Source organism: Egretta garzetta, unplaced genomic scaffold (assembly GCF_000687185.1).
Source record: "Egretta garzetta isolate BGI_Z169 unplaced genomic scaffold, ASM68718v1 scaffold89, whole genome shotgun sequence".
Taxonomy (NCBI): domain Eukaryota; kingdom Metazoa; phylum Chordata; class Aves; order Pelecaniformes; family Ardeidae; genus Egretta; species Egretta garzetta.
The window spans coordinates 932,388-955,826 of NW_009269997.1; the positions used below are offsets into that span (position 1 = coordinate 932,388).

Sequence of the window (23,439 nt, forward strand, 5' to 3'; positions counted from 1 at the left end):
CGGGGTTTTATGAATTGCTTTTCTTAGGTGCATCTGTGCAGGAGGGGCACCTATAGGGCCCTTCTGCCCAGGGCTGTGGATACCCAGCACATGTCTCAAACTCTCCTGACAAACCTTTTTATATTCCTGGTAGGAAGCCCACCCAAGCACAGAGCACAAATTAAACTCATAATGTCACAGGCATTTTCTAACATTTATCAACATCTTTCATTCTGCAGAACCCAACACAGCAGGGTATAGGGAGGGGAGGAAAAAAAAAAAAAGCCTTCGTTCTGGCTGATGTGCTTCATCCCAGTGGTAATATTTGCTGAATTACCACTTTCTCCACCTTTGGAGAGCCATAACCAGCAGTTTGGTGCTGAAGTCTGATTGCAGGGTGGAAACAACATCCATTTCCCCACCCCACAGAACCGCTAGATGAACTAGCTGTGTTTGTGTGTATATATTTGCATATACTCTTCTTCCACCACAAACCGAATTAGAGCTAACTGCATCTATCAAACTGCACATGAAAGAGGATGTGATAGAAGATTTGCATTCAAAACACCTGTTTCAATATAATTGGTATTCTTTAAAAGTCATTTTTTTAAAAAGACAAATGAAAATAAAATTGATTACCCATAAAAACATTTGTGATATGAGCTGCTTTAAGTTAGGTGTGCTCTACCAGAACTGTAGGCAACGACCTGGTTTTGCCAACAGTAACTGAGCATACTAGAAAAGAAAAGTAAATTACGAAACACTTGATCCTCTAATAACCCAACTTGAAGCCAAGGGTGTCCTTCATAGGCTGGAACATGCTTCATTGAACAACTTTCCAATTGATTGCTGACAATATAACAGCTGTGTCAGCAAAATTTCCCACGCCACCCATCTCTCCCTGCCACGCAGCAAGATGGGAGCACAACAAAACTCTGTTTAAACCTTCCTTGCGCCAGGGCATCCCCAGTCTTCTCCATGAAATATGTATTCAGCTCACACTGTCCCTGCGGCAGATGTGCAGCTGGCACGTGGCAGTGGTGCGAATGATGACAGGTAATGATTCTGTGAACACAGCCCATCATTTGGTCAGTCAGTGGGAGACACAGATAAGGATTTGTCTTACCCCATTCACGCGGAGAAGCTTTAGGTTGCAGGAAGAGCAGCTGGACATTTATTCCAGGCCTATGATGCTGGAGGTAGCATGAGGTGTTGGGAAAGACAATGCCATCGCACACCTGACACATCACAGCATCTTCCAAGAGCTCTCAGGTAAAGAAAGGCCCATTTTATTCCCAGGCTGGTAGGCCAAGGATGGAAAGAGGTATGGAGAGCTGGAAAAATATTTCAGCCCTTGAAAAGCGGAGCAGCTACCCAAATGTTGTCCTGAGAATGTCAACAAGTTGTGACAGAGATGCACTGAAAGAGACAGAGTCAAGTGCATGTTCCTCACGGAGCTCCTGCTCCATGGGTCAGTAAAGGAGCTCATGAAGCAGGCACAAGTTTAGGCTCTTCTGTTGTTTGAAATTAGTCCCTTTGAAATGTTATAGTACTAATCAAATAAAGAAAATTATTTGGGCACTGAATATTTAGAAAACCATTGTCCCACTGAGAGCAAAATGGTGGTGGTGGGGGGGAATGCCAGATGAATGGGCTGTGCCTAGCAGTAGGGATTGAGTCCTGTGCAGCCTGTGCCCTTATAAGTGGGTCAAACGGGACTTTACAGGCTTTCCTTTTCCTTAATTTTTGCATTACATTATTTTTCCCACAGGAAAAAAAAATGCAAACATAATGGCTAAGACATTTAGGTCAAGACTTTCATGAACAGGATCCCAATGTTAAGTCTCTGAACAAGTGGCCTGATTTTTAAAGTATTAAGAAAGCAGTATCTTCCACTGCCTTACAAAAGCACTGGCCTTTTGAGTACCAGGTTATTTAGGGGTCTCAGTCTTACTTTCCCTCTGAGTTTCATCCTCCCATAGCACTGGCTCGGGAATCCAATCTAATGAAGTTGCACATGTGAGGCCTGGTCTAAGAAAACCCTAAAAGGTGGCAGGCCCCATTTCACTCAAGTTAATTGGGTACTCCTGAGTGCACCTTGCCGAGCACTGACTGCTATATTTACACCACACCTCAGATACCTATAATTCCCAGTAAACCACAAACATTCTCTTCATGCATCTACATGACACTCAATTTTGGCACGTGCTCTTCTGAATCTCAACTGGAGGTGCCCGTCTCCCTTAACGGCAGAGGGAACTCGATGGATGGTTTAGTCTGTCACACTTTAAATAGTTCAAAATGGCTGAAATCCCTCCCATGGTTTGCTACCTCTGTACATGTCTCTTTGCATTTGCTGGACAGAGTTAGAAGCAGGGCCAGCCTTTATTACGGTCAGGTTAGATTAGCACTCGTGATTAGAGCAGTGTCTTAGGGCTAAGGAACATCTGCTTCAGATTTGCTCTGAAAACCTGAGGAGAGCCTGTGCTGCCCTATTTCTCCCCACTCACTGGCAAAGAGCCCCGTGACAGCCTACGTGTACCTTCTGTCTCCTACGTCACTGCTCAAGTTTCAAATCGATTGCCTTTGGTGCTCAAAATAAAAAGATCTCCTTTTCTTATCAGCTTTTGAACAAGTTTCACTGCTGGAAATAGAATTTCTATCCATGTATTTCTGAATTGCTTTGCACAATATACTCTATAAATCTTCAGAAAATACTATGTGAAATGGAGCACTGATGGGTTTTGCATCTGGGAGTGAAAGGGATTGATACTTTTTCAAGTATTTTGATTTGCCTTTTTTCTATTAAAACTGTATTAATTATTAGTAATAATACAAGACATAACTTAAGGAAACAGACTACCACACACTAAACTTGTCAACCTAGTAGCATAGCTGCATGGCAGCATATAGGCCCCAAGTCAGTACTGCTTTTAAGCCTAGATTTATGGTTATTAAAGCCAAGATTTAGGAGCCTAGCATGGGCTGAACTAATTTCCCAGCCACAGACCCAGACTTTTGTACACTCACTCGCTCACAGGCTCCCTGGGAGATGAAAAAAAGCCAGATCAGCACTGAAACATGAGGCAGGATTAATACAGGGATCCAGCATCTCTTCTAAGCAGCATCTACCTAGCAACAGAGATCTGCCAACCCCAGGTCACATTACAGAGGACAAGAGTGTATGAAATGCATTTTGCTATATACTAGAGAACAAATGAAATCATATACAAGGGATCAAATGCTGCAATAGCACAAGGCAGGTCCTGCTCTATCTCTGTGCCCATCAGCTCAGTCCTAACAAGGGTTGAATCAGACTTAATCTTTCGCACAAAATCCAACAAACACTGTTTCAATTGAAAAAGGCTTAAGGTGAGATTTACTTTTTTCTATACAAGCTCCTGCCACAACCACTGTCAAGATACTTGCATGCATTAAAACATGACAGACACTAAATCATGAAGTGTGTTACATTTCTTTTTAAACACAACTAAGCGTTTATTTGAAAAGGACTTGTACCATCCTAAATTTTAATTCAGCTCCTGTTTGTCTAGAGGCATCTTCTCCCTCTGCAGTTTCACTGTGCTACAGCTGTTGAGGCTACCATAATGCTACAAATCAACACATCGATATAAAACTAAGTGCTTTTTTTATATACTTAAGAAATGGATCGAGCTTTCTTGAACCTTGTCAGCTACTTGTTTGTCCTCTCCTTGCACCAGGAGCAGATCCTGCTGACAAAAATCTAAGCAATGCCAAAGGTTACAGCGCCACAGACAGAGAGCAATAGGAAGGAAACACGTAACAGAAATATATTAGTCTCTTAGTGAAAACGGACCGTGTTTCTGAATAAGTGTCCTCAAGAGGAAGGAAAACCTGTGATGAAAACCTAGGTTTTATAAAACATAGCTAATTTGCTAAATTGCCTCAGAACAGACTGGTTTTTTTTTTTCCCCTGAATATTTCCATGGAGATACCAATGTTCCTCACATAAAGCACTCTAAAAGCCAATAATGCAGTATCTGCTGCTTTTACACATCACTGAGACACCTGACACACAGCACTTCTTGATCTGCGCTGGTCTTCCGGGTGCTGGAGGTGACGATCCCACCTTTTGGCTGTTTGATGAGAAGAGACCCGTGTCCAGTTTTTGCTATTTCCAGGTTTGTGATTTTTCTTTCAGCTGCCAACAAATTTTCAAACATATGATATGCCACAGATCTTGTGGCTTGGATTTCCTCCAGCACTTGACTAACATCTGCCAAATTCCTGTTAAATCCAACACTGGTTGATGAGCACTTTCCGATGGTGTGAAACTTAATGCAAGTAACTAGTGGAAGCTTGGGAGCAATTAAATTTTAATCAGAGATAAGTTCAGTTTTCAGCATTGTGAGTTATCTCTAGTGTCTAAACAGCTAATATCTATAATAATCCTCTTCTCCTCTTGTAATCAGCAGCATCGAACCGCAGAAAGGGAGAAAAGTAACAGCTTAAGAAGTCCCCTTCCTGAGAAAGCCACCCACCATATTAATAATCTATGCAGCCTTTCTCTCTGACATGCCAAATTACTCAGTTGTGTTTTCCAGGCAGATCCAAGCATCTGCGCCTTTCCCAGCTGACTGTCCTTGGTCTCCTGCCCGATGGCCCCTCGTGCCCGGCTCTGCCAGCATGGCTGCTCGCCTTGCTGCTCCCCAACACGTTTTAGGCCAAAGAAGCAACGCTAATGCTTCCTTTTGAAAACATTTACAGCTTCCTTCTGCCCTCCTTCCAGCACGTACCAGGTCCTTGAGCGTGAGCTGGCTTTTGCCTCGGTTCTTGGCTTCTTCTTCCAGCTGTGCCTGAGGCAGTGGGACACCCCCAACCTTCCTCCAAATCCCTTCTCCCCATGGGCTACGAATTTACAGATCTCCTGCCAAAGGCTGCCTAATCCACAGCCTTCCCCATCCTTGTAAACATGCAGGACAAGCACGATGGCTTCTCATAAAACATATCAAGCCTTTCCACCTCTCGGTAAGTGATGGATGCAAGTCACGGTCCTTTTACTATGCTGCCACACTGGGCTCAAAGCTTTCCCACTGCTTTTCCAAGTTCTAAAATCCCCTGTTGTCAACCTAGAGACTATTTTTGCATGCGCTCCAGCAGGACAAACATAGCAAGCGGAACTCAGCACCTCCCAGGCTGTTCTTAATGGAAAATGTACGCCCCAACACAAGAGTTGGTGGCTGAGGTCTGCGAACCATTCAGAGAAGTGGAAGGAGCCCTGCAAAAGCCACTCTTTGGTACAAAATCTTTGTTTGAAGGCAGCCACATGATCAGAGCTGGGCTTCAAGGAAGCACAAAACACAGCAGCGGGCTCCTTGGCCTCAGAAGGCTACACAGAAAGCGGAAGAGATGACAGAAGCTGTGGATTTTCTTTCATTTCTTTGCAAGTGAAAATATCCTAAACACCCTCAGCATGTGCAGCTTGGGGAAGTTAGATGAACAGCTGCCTGGAACTGAGCACTAATTCATCCATTTTGCTCTCTGTTAATGAATACAGACAATGGAAAATCAGTAGATGCAGAAAACCCACGATTTTTACGGATCTACAGACTGATTTTCTGTACCTCATCTAGTCATTTTTATGCCTGTGCAAAGTGACAGCACAGTTGGTGTAAAGTACTACAGAATTATCATAGGGATATTTTTACCCTCCATTTCCACTGGTGCGGCAAATGGCTACAGGTGTCAAAGGCAAAAGAAAATGTGTCTCTTAGAAGAGAAAAGGAATATTCAGCAAAACTAAAAAAGAAATGAATTTGTTATCCCCACTGCTGTCTCCAGTTCAGATAACATGCAGGGATATGTACTACTTCGTTTCCAGTGAACTGTGTTTCCCTCTCCACCCTGCTCCAAATTTTTCCCATTTAAAGCAGCGTGCGACCACTAGGATCCCTGTAGAGAGAGGCAGGAGGACCATCAGTCCCAGTTGCAATTCTGTGCTAGAACAGCCTCTTTCTCTCACGTTTCTCACCTGGTAAGACCTGTACCCCACTATACGTTTCTCTTGGTGCATTACAGCTTGCAACTCAAATCCAGCTGGATTAGTGACGAACTACACTGGGCTCAAGGAGAGATTGAACACAGAGCAAACAAGCCATGTTCTGACTTGCACAGCCTCTTCTGGACCATAGTTGTAATATTTTTCAAAAAAAACCACTGTGTAGGGTAAGAAAAACATCTTCATAAAATGTGCACACAGCTATAAGACAATCTTTTTTTAGTTAATGGCAAATTTTAAAGCCACGGTCATTACGACAAGACAGCTATTCCCATGTGTAAATGCAAAATCCTTTTGAAGCTGAATATATCCACAGTTCAAAAATGCACTGAATGCCAAGTACAGCTGAGAGGAAGAAAAGGGAAATTTCACTTCCAACCAAACCAGCACTGATAATGCAGCCCAGTGCAATGCCATTACAGTATGAACGCTTGAATAAACCGTCCCTCTTCAAAAATGCAAATGGAGACTCTACTTCTTGCACTGGTTCACAGACTTTTAAAGCAAGAAGGCGCTGTGGCATCACCTGCTCTGACTGATGCGGGAACCAGCCAGCATCGTTCCAGCCCCTGTGCCAAAAACTCAGGCTCTGGGGTTTGTATCACTGTCTGATTGGTCTCGCTGTGTACCTGCTGACCCTGCCTGCTGAGAAAGCAGTGACTCTTAGCCAAAAATTGTCTCGCCACCCTTTATCTTTGATATGGGCATTCACTGCATCGAATTACTACAAAGCTACTCCAGCTAAACCCAGCATTATTAAACAGAGCCCAGCAGACTCACTATTGATCTTATTCAGTGTCATTTTTGCATGCACACACACAAACCCCATAAACAAACACACAGCCCCCCCAAGAGAAAATCCCACCGCTTTTCCAGGTGAAATTGGCTACGTCTATATTTGATATCTAGAACGCAGTGAATACCAGAGTCTCCAAAAACCATGGCAACAAGAAAATATGAGCAACACCATTTTTTCTTTTTTTTTGCTTAAATAGTTCTTCACACAGCCGAGACTCCTGCTTTGGTTTTTAAGATAAAAGTGTGGTGGCTGGGAGGCTCCAGCCTGGAGTGCAGCTGCTGGATGAGCTGTGCGTGATTTCAGGGCTTTGGGCGATTTTGCACCATGTTTCTTTGGGTTTTTTTCACTCAACTGCATTCAGTCAAAGACTTCAGCTATCCCTCACTCACAGCCAGTGTCTCCATCTGTGTGCATCCACCCTCGGAAGGAGTTTTTTTCTATCCAAGAAGTAGCCACATCCAACAGTATGAAGTGTTTGGACAGACCCTTTTTTTTTCCACAGTGCTATGTAACTTTCTTTTCCCCATGATTTTTTACCTTTGTCCACTTAAAGAAAAGGTGAAATACCATCAAACAAAAGCAGAGCAACAACCTGCATTAGGGCAAGAGCCAAGAGAGTAGCAATTTACAGCTCTCTCCCTGAAGCAAGAGTAGAGATTACTGCCATTTAAACCCACTTCCACCTTGCAATTTCCACCATTTCCTGCTACTTTGCAGCCTGGTGTATTAAAAAACAAGACACCAGAGCCGAGGTCTGACTTGAAGAGAAGCCCATCTCCTTCTGCTTGGGAATTACATCTTACTTCAAGACAACGTACATCTTGCTGTGGACAAAATTAAGTCCAATAAAACCAATTTCTGCTCTGACATTATTCAAACATGGCCACAATCAAATAGAGTAGAGAGCCAAATGAAAAACCCAAGCACTAAAGTGATTTCATAGATGAAGGCTGAAAAGCTCCACAGATTTGAACCCCTCCTACAAAAGACGGATGCCCTGCAGTATTTTACAGTCTGTGCACTGTAAAATTCTGTGACTTTTAGTTATACTCATCATTTTAAGTGGATCACGTACTATACTCCCTTCTGCAAGGGCTTAAATCCCACTACGTGATTATCTTTTCCTGTAATACCACACTTTTCAGAATAGCAGCACACCAGCGTTGGGAACAAACCCCAACAAAAGAAATTTAAGGACAAAAGAAGCATTGAGGGATACAGCCTCAATAACTACACTTGGGGATGGCTGTGGTTCACCCTTGCTGTTGCTCTAACTGCATGAAGTATCTTTGCCTTTTGAAAAGTGCTGTACGGAAAACTCTCAGCTATCCAGTCACTAATATTAGCTTCTTTAAAGATTTCTGATAAACTGGCATCAGTCCTTAAGTGCACACAGAGGGGAAAAAAAATCTTAGTATCTTTGGACCTAGTAAAAGTTCCCTGTGTATTTTTTTCTTTATTCTTCACCCATGTACCTTTTGACCAGCTGCCTGCAGAAGACCTGCCCTGTCTCCTGAGGCTGCAATAAAGTGACAGAAGAGATTTTCACTAAATCCTTGCTGATCTGACAGCGACTTGCAGTCCCTGACTCCGAACCCTCTCATCTAGCATGGGATCACAAAAATGCCCCCTTCGCAACTTGCCCCAGCAGCCCTGAGGCAGCTTCAGGAAACAAAGCATGCGAGCAGATGCATCTGTGTCATTTAAACACAGGGATGCGGGTTAAACCAAACCTCTAAGAAGCAAGTTAATGTACAATGTGCCTCCTCCTCCCCGCCAGCCGGCAAGGCATGGGGAAGCAGTAGCTGCACTACCACCCTGAGGACACAAAGAGCAGAGCCCAGGCTGCATCTCAGCCCTGCCTGCAAATTGCAGGGAGTGCTCCCAACCCTTTTCCTTTTTTTCTTTTCCCTTCTATTTCCCCCTTCCCACTCCCCATGCCCCCCCCTTTTTTTAGGTGTGTGAACAAATGATAACTCTGTGAAAATCAGAGAACAAAGGGAAGATCAAAGAGTGCAGGTAGCTAGATCATTATGTATCTCAGCTGGGGCAAGAGTTTAAGCCTCTGGAGCTTACTTGCCAAGTTATTTTAGAGTGATGCCAAGAGAGCTGTGCCCTCTGAAGCTTCCTGGCATAGGAACTGTTGTGAGGCAAAGCAATGAGGTTTCCAGTGCTGCAGGAGGGATGTCAGGCTGCAGGAGCCACCAACTACACAGGCATCTAGTTAATTCAAGTGCAATTACGGTCAATAAAAACTGCTCGTTACTTACATCTCTTTGGCGTTGGAGTCTGAGAGATGCTAGTTTATATACTGGGGTCCTCTGGGGGGTAAGGATTTTGGGGCAGAGGCTGGTTTTGCTACACATCCAAATAAAAACTTGGAGGCTGAGGCGCTCGCAGACCACTCCCTTCCCCCATGCTGCACCACTCCAGGGGTGGTCAATGCCTCTGGGATGAGGCTCTACATGGACAATATGTTGGGGACTGGGCTAGAAGTGTGGATCAGAAAAACAGCCTAGAAATACCACCAGATCTCTGATGGGATTTGGCTAGAGAAAAAACCCAGGACTGTATCTGTGGCTTGGGCTCTTCACTAGGAGCCCATTCTGCTCCGTCTTTTCTAGCAAGCTGTAGGCGGATGCTTGGTCTTACCCCATCCTGCCATCCTCGAGATAGGGAGGTGCCAGGTGGTGGATACACTTCAAATGCCACCAGGTAGCCAGACACTAAAGCTCAGTCCCTTGATAAGATGCAGTGGCCAAGTGCCCAGAGTTGAAATTCATGAATGCAACCCGTCCTCACCTTGCATTGACCTCTGGGCCCCAGCACAGCCAGGAGACAGGTATTTGACAAGTGTTTTTGACCTGGCACTATCTGGTTGAAGGAGAGCCCTTTCCAGGCATGCCAGGTGCAAGTCTGTACATCTGTTCCAAGTCCACTTGGAGCAACACAAGCGCTTTGCCATTTGGCTTGTACCTACTCACGCTCTTTGAGTGCAAGCTACCAGAGCGAGACGCTACCATGCTGACCTGCCAGGGCAGGAGAGACAGGCACTACTCTCTTGTAAAGCAGCCCAGCATTGAGAAAACATTTTGGATGGGAAAGTCACCTCGGAAAAGCAGCCTTTTGTGTTTAGAAATGCTCAAAGATGCAACTTTGGTGGGTGGGCAAACCTACCTTGCTCAGCATGCACCTCTGTTCCTCCATCCTCGCTACTCACATAACATGCTCTCTATCTTCCCAGCACCTCTTGCACCGCTGAATGCAATCTGTACTAATTAGCTGTTCAAACAGCTCTCTGTTTTCTCCTATGTTGCCTTTCCTCCCACATTCTTCTTCTTTTCCACTTCTATTGAATTTTTGCAAGACTTTAGCTTTGAGCCAGCTATGAATGAGGGTAAAATGCTTTGTGCTAACATGCTTTCCTTCCTTCCCATGCCACTGTTCTCTTAAAACCCAAACCCATGCCTCTGGGAGCATGTTTTCTGAATCTAATTTGTAATCGTCTGTGCAAATAAAACAGAAGGAATATGCTAATTTCACCAGCTACTGATTGCAAAAGTCAATACTCCTTGAGCCGTTCGTGCCATTTCTCATCTTGCCAATTCTTCTGGAAAAAAAATAAAATATCAGAAAGTGTAGAATGTTTTACCCACACGTGCAGGTTACCAACAATGGTGCCTAGAGAGCACAACAGACAAAACATACTTTGAAGTATAATAACACATCTTTTCTGTGTGGAAAGGATAGGACATGTATTTCTGTCATTAGCTGCTGATTTCAGAAGTATTTGCACGTTAATTATGCTGTGTCAGCAATAACCAACCATCTCCACAACTGCCTTTTCTCTTTTCCCGTAAACCTAGAGCTTCTACAGAACCAAAAAGACCATTTCCCATTTCTCAGAATAGTACGTGAAATAAATAGCCACAAGGTTAGAGGGTGCCACAGTTAAAAAATCACTTTCTACAGAAACTAGATGTATGTGTGAATGCATGAAATGACTGATCACACAACTAGAACAAAGAAACATAACAGTAAAATCTGGTCTCTGGATGACAAGCCATGGCTTCTAGGTCATGCCCAACTTTTCCCACTGTTTGGAAGGAGTGATCCTTTATTAATATAGTGCCACAGGATGGTGAAGGACTGTGTGGGCAGAGCAGTGCCTGGAGATGTGGCCCACCACATTGCTCCTAAGAGCACTATGCCGAGTAAGAGGGGTCCTACTTATTATTGAAGCATTCTGTCATTCCTTTGGGTTTTCCACAACCTCTATTCCTCTAAAAGCTGTTTCAGCTCTTGCTCTTGTGTTCACTTCCATTTGCCAGGGCAAGCACAAGAGGCAAGAGAGACAGACTGACAACACTGTGCCAAGCCAGCCCCTGCTCCGTCAATGCTGCCCGCTCCCCGGCACTGCGGCTCAGCAGCAAAATTTAGCATTGCTACTCCAGTTTCTTGCAATATAAATACTTTTATATGATTAACGTGTGCTCTGCATGTTCTACAGCAAAGCATCAGAGACTTCAGGTACTCCGAGCATCGCTATGCTAGCAAGCAGGAGAGCCTGCCTCGAGCGATGAGGGCACACTGTGGCTGTGCGCGCAGGAGGTCGCTGCTCCACGGGGACTTGGGGAGATCAAGTCGGATCTCATTAAATATTTAGGATCTTAATTTCTCAGTGATTTCAACGGGCAGGTAAATACCAAAAGATAAACCAGTGGTCTCTATGTATAGGCAGATGAGAGTTTAAGGGTCTGGGGAGCACAAAGGGCTCTAAATACAGCATAACCCCAGTGCTGTGGCAGAAACTTCAGCTCCCTCCCAGGAGCCACTTCACTGAAAGCCAAAAGCGGAGGAGAGTTGATGCAGAAGCCCTGCATCTGAAAGTGGGGCCTCGAGATTTCGCTGCAAGAAAAAAAATCCCTTCCCACTGAACAAGGCTCAGCACCTGCCATTCTCTAGTCTCCAGCCTTTGTTCACTTCGGTAATGAACACCTTTGTAAAAATAGCTGTAGATTAGAAAAGGAATTAACCTCCAAACAAAGGAGAAGCTTAATTAAGTGTTGCACTAAAAGAAAACAGAGGGGAAGTACAGGTTAAAAAAAAAAAAAAAAAGAAAAAAGAAAAAAGACAAGACAGCTGCGCAGACTTAATTCCAATTTCCCCTCTTGTAGGTCATTTTACCCAATGTAATTTCCTTTCTGTATTTGGGCAAGTTTGTTACTGAGGCACTGCCCATTAACAGAAGGGTTTTTGTTGCTTTCCATTCACTTGTACCTTTTTTAATGCTTTGCATTATGAGCCCTCCATCAAAAAAAAAAAAAAAGCAAACCAGATTTAAAGTAGACTTTGGGAGTACGCCATTTCATAAACTTCTCCCCAGAGAGCTTCAGCTAATTAAACAAATGATTGCAAAATACTCACAATGTCAACCCTGTCAGCTTATATGCAAAATATCTACACCAAGCTGCGGTTATTTAACCAAACACAATGTGGAGGAGCAATGTGCTTTAAAGATAAGCGCAAACTTTAGGCCATAAGGGGGCACACACTTTTTAAAACTATGGGCGGATTATGGGGAGGCCAAGGACTTCGAACATCCTTGCCTATGGCCTTGGGAGCCAGCAGGCACAGCTATGCTGATCTGAAAAGGACAGGAGCTGAAGATCTGGGTGGCCAGGCTGAGAAGGAGACTTCACAGATTAAAAAAATGGATGAGCACACCGGACTGCTTCAACATTGGGGTTGAGCTCTATGTTACTGCCAAGAGGGCAGGTTAGGAGTGGTTAATGATGAAGGAAATCTCTGGATTTTTGCTGTTAAACTGCAGCAACTCGGTGCAAAAGCTGGGAAGAAGCAAGTAGGTAGGAACAGGTGCCTGGGGTAGGAAACCAGGAATATAAATGTTACGTGATTAGTCTGTGCATAGCTGCTGGAGGCAGCAAAAGTCTCAAGTGTCCAAAGCTAAAGGATTTAAAATCTCTCTACATGTTACATAAAAGCAATCTTTTAAAAAAAAAAAAATTTTTTTTCCTTCCCTTCCTTTCCATCTCAACTTGCCTTCTACTCTAAGCTTGCCGAACAAGCCCTCTGTGCTCATCCTCTCTGCCCCAAACCATGCAGCCTGCCTCTACCCTCTGGTACTCCTCTCCCATTGACCTCATCCCCAATCCATGTCCTGGTAGCAGTCTTCCCATTTTCCTCTTTACAACACACACCTCCAGTATGAAGTACCCGCTGCCTCCTAGGGCTGGCTACTCTTTTCCCTCCCACCTCCTCAGTGAGTGGGCTGATTGCCCTGCGCCCCATGATTTAGGAGCTGAGATTAAGAGGGGATAATCCTCACTGTACCCAATCCAGGTACAAACCCAGCTCCTGAATATTTGAAAATGGGAAAGGCAGTAGTATGAGGCAAAAATTACCTACTCTCAGGTGCCATGACCATGAAAACCCTGGATACTCCTGAGGATACCATCCTGGTCGAATCAGCTAGGTGCAAGGCATGCCAGAATTGAGATGAGCTCCTACCCACCCAGTCCTCCCTCTCTGTGGCTGCCTCATGCCTTGGCAGCAATATTTCTGAGAAAACAGTTTTGAAAGGGGAAACTCAGTTCAGAACATTCCTTTAGGAGGAATGCCAAGATCCTTCCTTGTTTATTTTACTTGTTGTGTAAACATTTTTATAATACTCATCAATACAGTCTGTAGAGCATATTTTTTAAATAACCAGCACGGACATCAGTATCTTGCTTGTGACTCTGCCCTTTTCCTTAACTCTATACACTGAATGAAGCTAATGCATCACGTTGCCATTTTACCTCATGTATTATGGTGGCTACTACTTGATTGTAGGCTCTTAGTGAATCAACCTAAATGAATCAGAAGGTACTGAAATCACATAATAGATACCAGCACTGGAAATGGTCAGGAAACAGGAATTAAGGATGAATGCTCTGTTTACATGACCAAAATACATCAAGGCACAAGAAGGCTGAGAAATTCTTCACTGAACATGTCTGGTAAAAGCATTCAGTTTGTTTCTGCCAGATTCCATCTTAGCAGCACCAGGTCCAGATCCCTACTGCTGAGCAATTTTAAAGTTCAGTGAACAAATTCTTTCAATTGTTTGGTTTTCTCCCACTTTCTGCGTGAATTCTTCTCAAATTCAAGCTTACTTTTTGCCTCTAAATGTGAACAACAATCTGCGGAGGCTCTAATCAAAATGGTGCATTAACTTCACTCCCCCCCCCCCCCCCCCAGCTATGATCACAAAATATTAACATAATGTACCTCTTCCTTAGCAACAGCTATAGTGTCAGGGGAATGCAGCCCATAATAATGCAGCTTGATCTAGAAGCACAATAAAATATAAATAAGCTTGTTACACTTCAGTGGCACACAGGATTCCACTGTGAAGGGCCTTCATGAATTTAGAAACCTCATCTTCTTTTTGCTTTCCAACACAGATTATTTAGAAGAAGATTTATGGGCACACATTCCCTTTTATTCCAGAAAATGAAACGTAATTGTTTACTCAGTAACAGTATTATTATGCTGCATATCTACTACTAAATTTGTGGGCATAATACAGACACGCACACACACATGTCTGTGCAAAGCAGCGCTCATAATGAAATAACGATGAAACCAGGACTTAAAGAAAATCTAAAGGGGAGACTGCCATGAGAGCACCTGTAACTGAGGTCATTTTTTAATGAAGAAGGCACGAATAATTTTCTCCAAAAAACAGCTGCAGTGAAACAAGGGATTTACTTGCTACAAATTAACATGCTTAATCTATAAGATAGATATCTAACATGCCCTCTATAAGATTCCCCGTGTACCATATCTGCAAAAAGAATGGCATCCTCAGCTGAGTAAGAGCAAAGTCTTCTCCTTGCCCCAAGCCCAGCTGGTTCTCTCCATCCCTGAAAGCTCCTTGGACAACAGCCCCATGGCTGTTGCACATTCATGCACACTGGCCCTCTAACCCTTACAATTACATTTAACCAACCTTAATATCTCTTCTCAAAGGCAATCAAGATCTTTTAAATACTGCTTCTTGCGATTTTTCAAGGAGAATGAACTACAGTGAGCCAATCTGAAGGCAGTAACAAACCATTTGGAGCTAGAGGATAGCACTCCTTGTCTTCTGAGCAAATATTGCAGTAACCAAGCCAAATTTACTTGGCTGAAAGACTTAAAACATGAGGCCTCTTACGAGGGAGCCAAGTTACAATCTTAGCAACAGGGCTCCATAACATTTATCTGTAAATCAGTATTTAGTATTCATTTATTAAGGCTAGGATTTCCAAAAGCACCTTCAAGAGTGAGGTACCCACTTCAGGGGCATACATTTCCCTCTGAATTGATTATACCGCATCACTAGGATACCTCTGTAACAAACAACACACAAAGGGAAGAATCAGAATTCAACAATCCACTTTTAGGAAACTCAAGAGCCCAAGCCGGCTCTAAACCCAAACATTTTAGAAATCATCAGATCACTGACTCTGGTGGAAATCTTTCGTTTCCAACAATTTCTGATTCAACCCAAGATGATTCCAAGAGCCAAGTGCTGGAAAAAATCTGCTTACCTACAGAAAATCCCCCTGCACAACTGAAGAGCCATCAAATGAACACAAAACTCCTCCACTCAGTGCTGTCAACAGCAGTACGTCTGAGCCTAACATGATTTGCTTGTATGGGAAATGGGCTGCCTGCCTTTCTAGAAATGCACAGCTTGAGCCTGATGAACTTCAATGACAGCACACTAAACTTGCTTATTGACTAATAAAATACTTCTACATTTTATTGGAAGGCAGCCAGACTACACCACTGAATAGCCCAGGTCTTTATCAGTTGCTTTTTCTAACTTGTCTTAAACCAGAACTTACATTTTTTACATTTCTTTTGCAAGGGTGATCTGCTTTTTTTAAATACATCATACACACAGTGAAAAATAACAACCACAGAAAATGAAAAGAATGAAAATAAAATAATAAAGAAAATTTTTTTCAGGAGCAGATGCTATAGATGCAATACGATATTCCATCACTGCAAATACTTTAGCATACAGGTCACGCAGAAATACAAGTCACAAGTCTAGGAAACTTTAATATTCTGTTAGGTAAACATACCATTCTTTATCTAGTCTTAAAAATGCTTTGGACTGGCGATGGGAAACTCTATCAGACACTAAGAAGTACTTCACTATTATAAATGGTGCTATCTGGATAATTTTTCATCCAGATTTATACCTGAGGAAGAATAAAACAAATATTACCCCTGTAGCTGCAACAGAATAAAACATGTTTTCTCATTAAGTAACAATATATCAATAATGCACCAATAGTGCTGTATCAGAGACGGTTTCCTAGCTGTATTACTAACAAACCGTCTTCCCAGATTTAGACTATTGAGTTGCTCTCCGCCAGGGTTTTAACCCCAAAATAAGGCCACATATTAAAAAAAATAAATCATAAAAATGTATAAAAGACATTTTGTAAATGGACCCATGACAACCTGAATTTGTACCTATTCCATTTGTGAATATCCATAGGCCCTGCACAGAACAACTGGGATCCTATGTCCCACTCTAACACACACACGTTTCTGAAGGACTCCTCTAGAAAAACATCGTTGTCCTACCCTCCATCATTTCAGGTGATGATGACACACTTCATCACATATGTCATGGAGCACTTCCATAAATAGGTACCATATGACGCAACACGAGAGAAGATGTGACATACGGCAAAGGATGCAAGCAGCATGGCTGCAGCAGCAGATGAAGACTTTCCAGGGGCTCAGCTTTTCAACTGCAGCAGAGGGCTCCCCTCGGAAGTGCATCCTCACATTGTACGCATTTTCAATGCCTCGGGACAGGTAAAATGAAGGCCAGTTATGCCTCTCAATCAAAGTGCTGCACACCAATCCTATTCTCTTTTAAACAGGCATATGGCTTAGGAAATCAGTGGACCTGAAATTTGATCTCTCATATGATTTATTTGCCATCTTCTCCCATTACACAAATATAAATATAACAGGCATTTTTCTGCAGCCCTGAAATGATTCAGAATTAATACCAGATGACAAAATGGACCACGCACCAGGAGGGGAAAAGTTACAGTAAAAGCTCCTTCCCATTAATGGGGCCATTCATTCATATGGCCACTGTTCCACAGGGGAGCTGGACATAAATTATGTATTTGACATCTAGTTATAGACGATTATATCTGACATAATGAAGTTATAATGGAAGGAGTTTGCACATTGTTTGGTTATTAAGTGCCCGTTTCTTGTCCCTGAACCAGGTGCAATGGTGATAGGCCATACAAATCATCCAGAAGAAATGCCAAAATGGGCTCCCTTACTGATAAAGCACCACACATGTTTATTAATTTAACAGCTTGTCCTATGTCTCCCCCATCTGCTCATTTAAAACAGTTATTCGCCCTATAAATATTTCAGAAAGAGAAGTGTAGCCAAAAATTAGTCTGGCAGAAAAGGGGAAAAAAAAAGTTTGAGAAGGGTCTCATGCTGTATGCAGCACTGCGCTCTTTTTTCCATGTTGAATTGGTTCAACAGCTTTTTTTAAGCTGGTAATAGGACATTCGCTTCAGGTTAGTGATGCTTGAGGGTGCACCGCCATAGCTGACTCTGCTTTCCAGCTGTTGCCACTGTCAAGGCAGGTGAAAACTTCCACCGCTGATGGCAAGTGGCACAACTCGGTACAGCGGAAAATGAAACCCACTGTCAAAAGAATCTCCTGGGTGGATGTCTATGTCCATTTTGAGCTTATCAGGTCGCATGGTAGCTTCAGACAGCCTACAAAGAATAACATTTCAAGGCATCTTTAAATCACAGTTCATGCTGATCTCCATAGAAAAACTCCTTTACAAGGCAGCAGCTAGCTGGTAAAAAAAGCTAGTTAAAAAGTGCATTTCTTTTTTTCTTTTTTTTTTTTTTTCTTTTTTTTAGATGACTAGAAATAATGGAAAAGGTGTCAAACATCACTCAGACTGTCGTGTGTAGTCTCACTCCCCCCCCAAATCCTTAAATATTTTCAAGTGTAAATACTTTGAACAGTTCCCATCAGCAGCCAGGATTTAGCACTCCTCCTTGAGAGACTCTGTTAGCTCCAGCTTTCTGCTAGAGCGAACGCTGTTATCTTATAAATAAACAGCAATGCCCCGAGGTGCCCCTCTGCAACTCAAACACGCATTCCAAAGAACTAAGAGCAACAGTTCAACACCACAGTAAAAAAGAAAATGGCGAACGGCATGCAATTAACTCTTTCTGACTAAGGATAGCTACAGGATGTAAAGCAGGACCTTGCTGATGATAACAAGCAAACAGGAGGACTGCAGGCTGGCTGCAGGTTTTCCAGGAGCTCTGGCTGTTCCAGTTATGATACTAGTTATCATCATCCATGATACCTAATGAGCAGTTAATAAATACGGAGCATGGCCCATGTGCAAAGCAGCTGCCTGCTTCAGGAAAACCAGCGTAGTCCAGGAAGGTGGACATTTTGGTACAGATCTGAGCCACAATGACAGATTTTTGGAGAGCTCTGGGTAAGACTGAGAAAAGCATCGCATCCTTGTATCACCTCCACCGTCTTCACAACCCAAACGAGTTCCATACCTGGTAATGCATTCCTACGTCCATACCTACCACAGTGGTCAAAACCCTCCTCGTCGCCACACTAAGCTGTTTGAGGACTAATCTCTAGCCTGGAGGCTGAGGGCTTTAAATGAGCCTGCCCATCACGGCAAAAAGCAGAGTTCAAATGAAAAATAAACAAACAACAAGGCAACTCAACAAACAAATCTGTAGAGACCTCTTCAAAACAAGGCAGCTGAAAATTCACAGTACATGTGAAGCTCGCAGTCATCGCAAAACCTTTCCATTGACTGTGCAGGTATGGTGAACAGTCATCTCCCATCCAACTGGTACAACACCAGTTACCTGCATGCCTCATACACTGAAAAGCCACGTGGGACGAGAAAATGTTGCACGCGTGTTCCTGGCTTGCTGCAATGAGCACTCACCCAGTGTTGAAGGGAGTGAGATCCTCCGGTGGGCTCAGGGCAGTTGTGAAGGGGAAGCCCTAACAGCAGTCATACTTGGAGAAAAGGCTGAGCAAAAGCAAAGAAGAAAACCCTCTACACAATCGACGAAGAGCGGGACACTATATAGCACCCCAGCACTCCTTAGGGAAAAAGGGATTAAGAGTCCCAAGCATGGGGGACCCAAAGTGCATGGTCCTCTCTCGGCTCAAAGGCATCAAATTAGCCTCTCCGCGGACTCTCCTGCATGAAGGACGGCAGGAAAATAATATTGCCTTAAGAAGCTGGAAACATATAGCTGTAACTAACTATAAAGGGAAGGAGCAGGATGAGTAACAGCGGGACCCTGGAGAGAAGCGGAGGGACACTGTAAAGGACTCTCAAGCTGAGGGAATGGCTTTCCCAGGGGGACTCAAGTAGAAAATGAAAAAGCTTGGAAACAGGAGGTGCCTGGCCACCATCAGCTCAGAGCAGGGACTCCTGAACAGCACCTCTCTCATAGCGCTGGATGCAGGGAGGAAGAGGCAGGAGAGCTGGTGTCTCAGGGCCTGGTGAGCACAGGGTGCGTGATGCCAAGTGTCAGCTTGGATTAAGGCAAGGAGTGCCACTGGGCCTCGCTGCCCGGCGCTCCCCTTTCTCTGGGCCTGGGAAGGAGGACTGGGGCTGTGCAAGGAGCCCAGCTGTCAGATCCTCCCACATCATCTGTAAAGCCACTGACCCTCTCTGGGACATCTGGGAGAGTAAAAAAACAAAAAAGACCCTGAATGTGTGCATCCAAAAACCTGCTCTATTTTTAGTAGTAAGATTTCACAGTTGTTCTGACATTCAGGAATGGTTCTGCCTCAGATGTTGGAAATGCAAAGGGGAAAAAAAATGGCAGAATGGATCCAGCATTTGAAGGAAGAAAGCACAAAGGGACATGCCACTGAGCTGGAGAAGAAAGGGGGAAAACCAGCAAAACTTCTGGCTGTCTCCCTGAAATGCTGCCCAAGGGGTAGGGAGAGGTTCTGAGTCTACAGGGGTTGAACCTCACAACTGAGGTTTACAGGAAAAAAAAACCCACAGTGCCTTAACTGGGGCCAAACCCACCTCTCTGGCTAGAGAAATCTGCACAGAAGGGAGAGAACTTCCCATCCCTCCTTTATTTGCTATTTATTTCTAGAACTGGGGACCAGTACATGGCTATGCTTAGCAATTAATGTTTTGGAAATGTACTAACTTCAAGCGTATCAATGTCCAAGACAACTACGATCTGAGCTTCAACTCTGAAGGAAACCTTTGCAAAACTCTAGCACAACAGGGGAAGAGAGCTCCTCAGACTGCCTAGCTTTAAACGCCAGTCATATATTTCGTGTTTAATATGATTCCACATATACACTAAAATATGCTTCTATAAAGCTTTATAAATAGTTTTAGTGTGTGGATTCAGTGAGTTTAATTCACTTATTTGCTGTGTTTTAGTACCTGGCAGAATTTGAGTCCAAACGCTAAATTTAATTTATTGCTATATATGATAATTCCATAAAATCCCTTTCTAAGCCAGAGTGTCAGCATCACCTGTATCTGTGAAACTCCTTGCTATTGTCAGTAACCAGCGATCCGTTTTTAAGCACGGGTTTAATCTTCAGTCTATGAGATCACAACCTGATGTCTCAGCTATGCCTGGAATTATTCTGCATATGGATGGTGTAAACAGTTGTATAAAAATCATGGAATCACGTCTGGATCGTTAGACTGAGAGGAGGTGTAAAAATAATAGTTAACGGTGCTTTGTATATGAAACTAATTTTAAAACACCCCTCAAATTAAACAGGGGTGGGGAATAAGAAGTGTCCTGATAAAAAAAACCCGCTGATTCAGGGCCTCATTTCTATTAAGTGATTTACAGTGTCATTACTGCGTTACTGTACAGAGCAGTGGCTCAGAGTAATTACCCTGTAATGCACGATGACACTAATGTACTAGTAAACTACTGGAGTTTATACTCTCTTCACTACTAGCATCAGGACTCTGAAAGGCAGGTAAAAATGCCCTGCATGCATAAGCAATGTGCGTAAATGTCACCAGTGATAAAATCTTTTAAAAGGAGAAGGAAAAGGCAGTTACAAATAAATCTGCCAGCTGAGAAATGCAACTGCATAGACCCACAGGAGCACTACAGCTGTATCGCTTTTTAATAATACAGGAAGGAAAGATGCTTTTATATCCTTACCCTGGCCCTATTTCCATTTATTAGAATTAAAATTGTACGGTTGCTCCTTCTTTTTGCCTCTGTTAAGCGCGACATTGACCTGCACCTGGTGTTCAGCTCAGTGCGAGGGGGAATGAGGAAGGGAAACGAAGAGGATCAAAGCAGCAGCCAAAAGCATCAGTAGTTTACGACAACTGTCATAATGCTGCTCTTTTTTTAGAGTTCCAGCTACTGGAAATGTGGAGAACCAACAAGAGCTTCAGGACAGAGGTGGTTTTGCCTCCTTTGTTTAAAACAGATTACAGGATGAAGCTTGGAACATGAGCATGTCCTAAGGTGTCAGAAAATGCAGCCAAACAAAAAAACTTCATTACTCTCACACACTTATAAAAAAAAAAAAAATCATGATTTTTACAACACACTAAGGAATTTTGGACGCTGAGGTTGGAAATGAGGCAGCAGATGTGTAAGTAGAGCTACACGTCCAGATCCCAGGGCCAGAGGAAAGCCTTGCTCCTCCCCCAGGAGACAGTACCAATTACTACGTTTTTAACACACCCTAGTCACCAGCTAATTGATGCCTTCAGAGCTGCCTGCCTCCCTGGCCCTCTCCTATTAAGTTACACAAGGGGATTCAAGTCCTTTTACCAATGTGTAGCAGCAGTAATATTAGTCCTTCCACCCTGTGCAGTCCTTTCTTTAAGATCTCTCAACTCGGGGGTGGAGGCCCCAGTGGAAGCAGTTAATGTAGCAGTTCATGTTGGATAAACTCCATTTTACCCTCTCTGCAAGCGTTGCAACTGTTCTGCCTGACCCACTTTGCCCTGCTCCTGGTGGCAGTGTCATTCATCTCGCAGAGGTAACTGTGCCCACATGAACAGCAGATTACTGAAGATTTTTGTTAGTCTTTAGCTCCTTTACTTTGGAGAAAGCAAGGCACAGCTTCTTTGGCTGCTGCTGTTCCAGTGTTCTTGAGTCTCCCATAGGCTGCTCCAGACCCCACAGCAAGGATTTACATTGTCCTATTCTAAGTAGGCTCTGAATCATCACATCCAGCATGAAAGACAGACTTGAGCAAGAAGGTGCTGGAAGTCATAACTGTCTCTGCCTTACTGGAGTGCTCTGCTAAAAAGCAGGGTAGTAAATTTTACTACTGGAGGGTTCCAAGTGGCTCAGAAGAAGCTGATGATCTCAAATGCATGTGTTGAATCTCAGAGTAGCTCACTCAAAGCTGAATGGAGATTGTGGACTGCCAGGACATTGTACGTGACCAGCCTGACTCGCGACAAGACCAGATTTGGAGAGAGGACTGTGAGTCCAGCATCCTCACACCCAAGCTCCACCACACCCATCAAGGAATAATAGTGCTGAGGCTGCTTCTGTGCAGCAATGCATAGAATTGTGTCAATTCCTTCAATTTTGTTACTGCATCAGCTAAAAAAGCACATATTCACACTTACAAAGGGAAAAAACACAGCAAATGTTTACTCCATCAAGTTACAGATATAGCCATGTGGATGCTGGTGGAAAAGCTCACTCAAAACTAAGGGAGCCTTTCACGCCAAGAGCATTAAGAGTATGTTTTCATTTAGCCCACAAAGTCCTCGGGCCATTTGGAGGAGCAGAGTTTGCAATTGCAGCTGCAATTCACCGACACAAAGATTTTTGTGTCTCCCAGAGTATTAGAGAAGGATAACGATGTGAGATTTAGAAGACAGCTTTCTTCCTATTACGTTATGACAGCGTGCCTATTCAGATTAATCTTGCATTAACACGTTGCATATTTCAATCACGAGCACTCAGAGAAACACGTGTGCACACAAACACACACTCACAACCTTACAGCGTTGGGGCAGAATGGCGACAATCCCTACAAAGGTCAATCCTGTACCTTTTCTGCCACTTTGGAGAGTAGGAGAAAGGAAAAAAACCCAAACCTAAGCTATAGCGCATCTCCCTGCTAACATGCTTTGGCTATCCTCTTCCTCCCCTTCTCTTCTTCCACAACATTCCCCATGTTTGATGTTCATACACTTTTCTGGAGCTGACCAAGAAATCCCTCCATATACCTGTTTGATCTTAGCTTTGCTATTATCCTTTCCAAGAAGGAGAAGCTGCTCATTTTGATATCCTACCTGCGTATTGACAACCTAATTGAAAGGAGCAAAAGGAGGTATATGAAGTCTGTATCAGCACGGATGCTTGCTCTGGGGCCAAGCCCGTTTCCTCAGGCCACAAGGGCAAACACTGGGGGTTCATCACAATGCAGCCAGGGGATGATCCTCCAAATGGGACAAAGAAATCAAGGGCTTGCATTCATAACACTTCATCTGCACCATTCAAGAGAGGCACC

At 43.6% G+C, this 23,439-nt stretch overlaps 1 protein-coding gene across 1 annotated transcript in view; it reads right to left on the reverse strand.

Moving 5' to 3' along the window:
- Positions 1-23,439, reverse strand: part of ADGRL3 (adhesion G protein-coupled receptor L3) — a 271,134-nt gene that overhangs the window by 115,676 nt on the left and 132,019 nt on the right. The gene's annotated exons all lie outside the window — the stretch shown is intronic.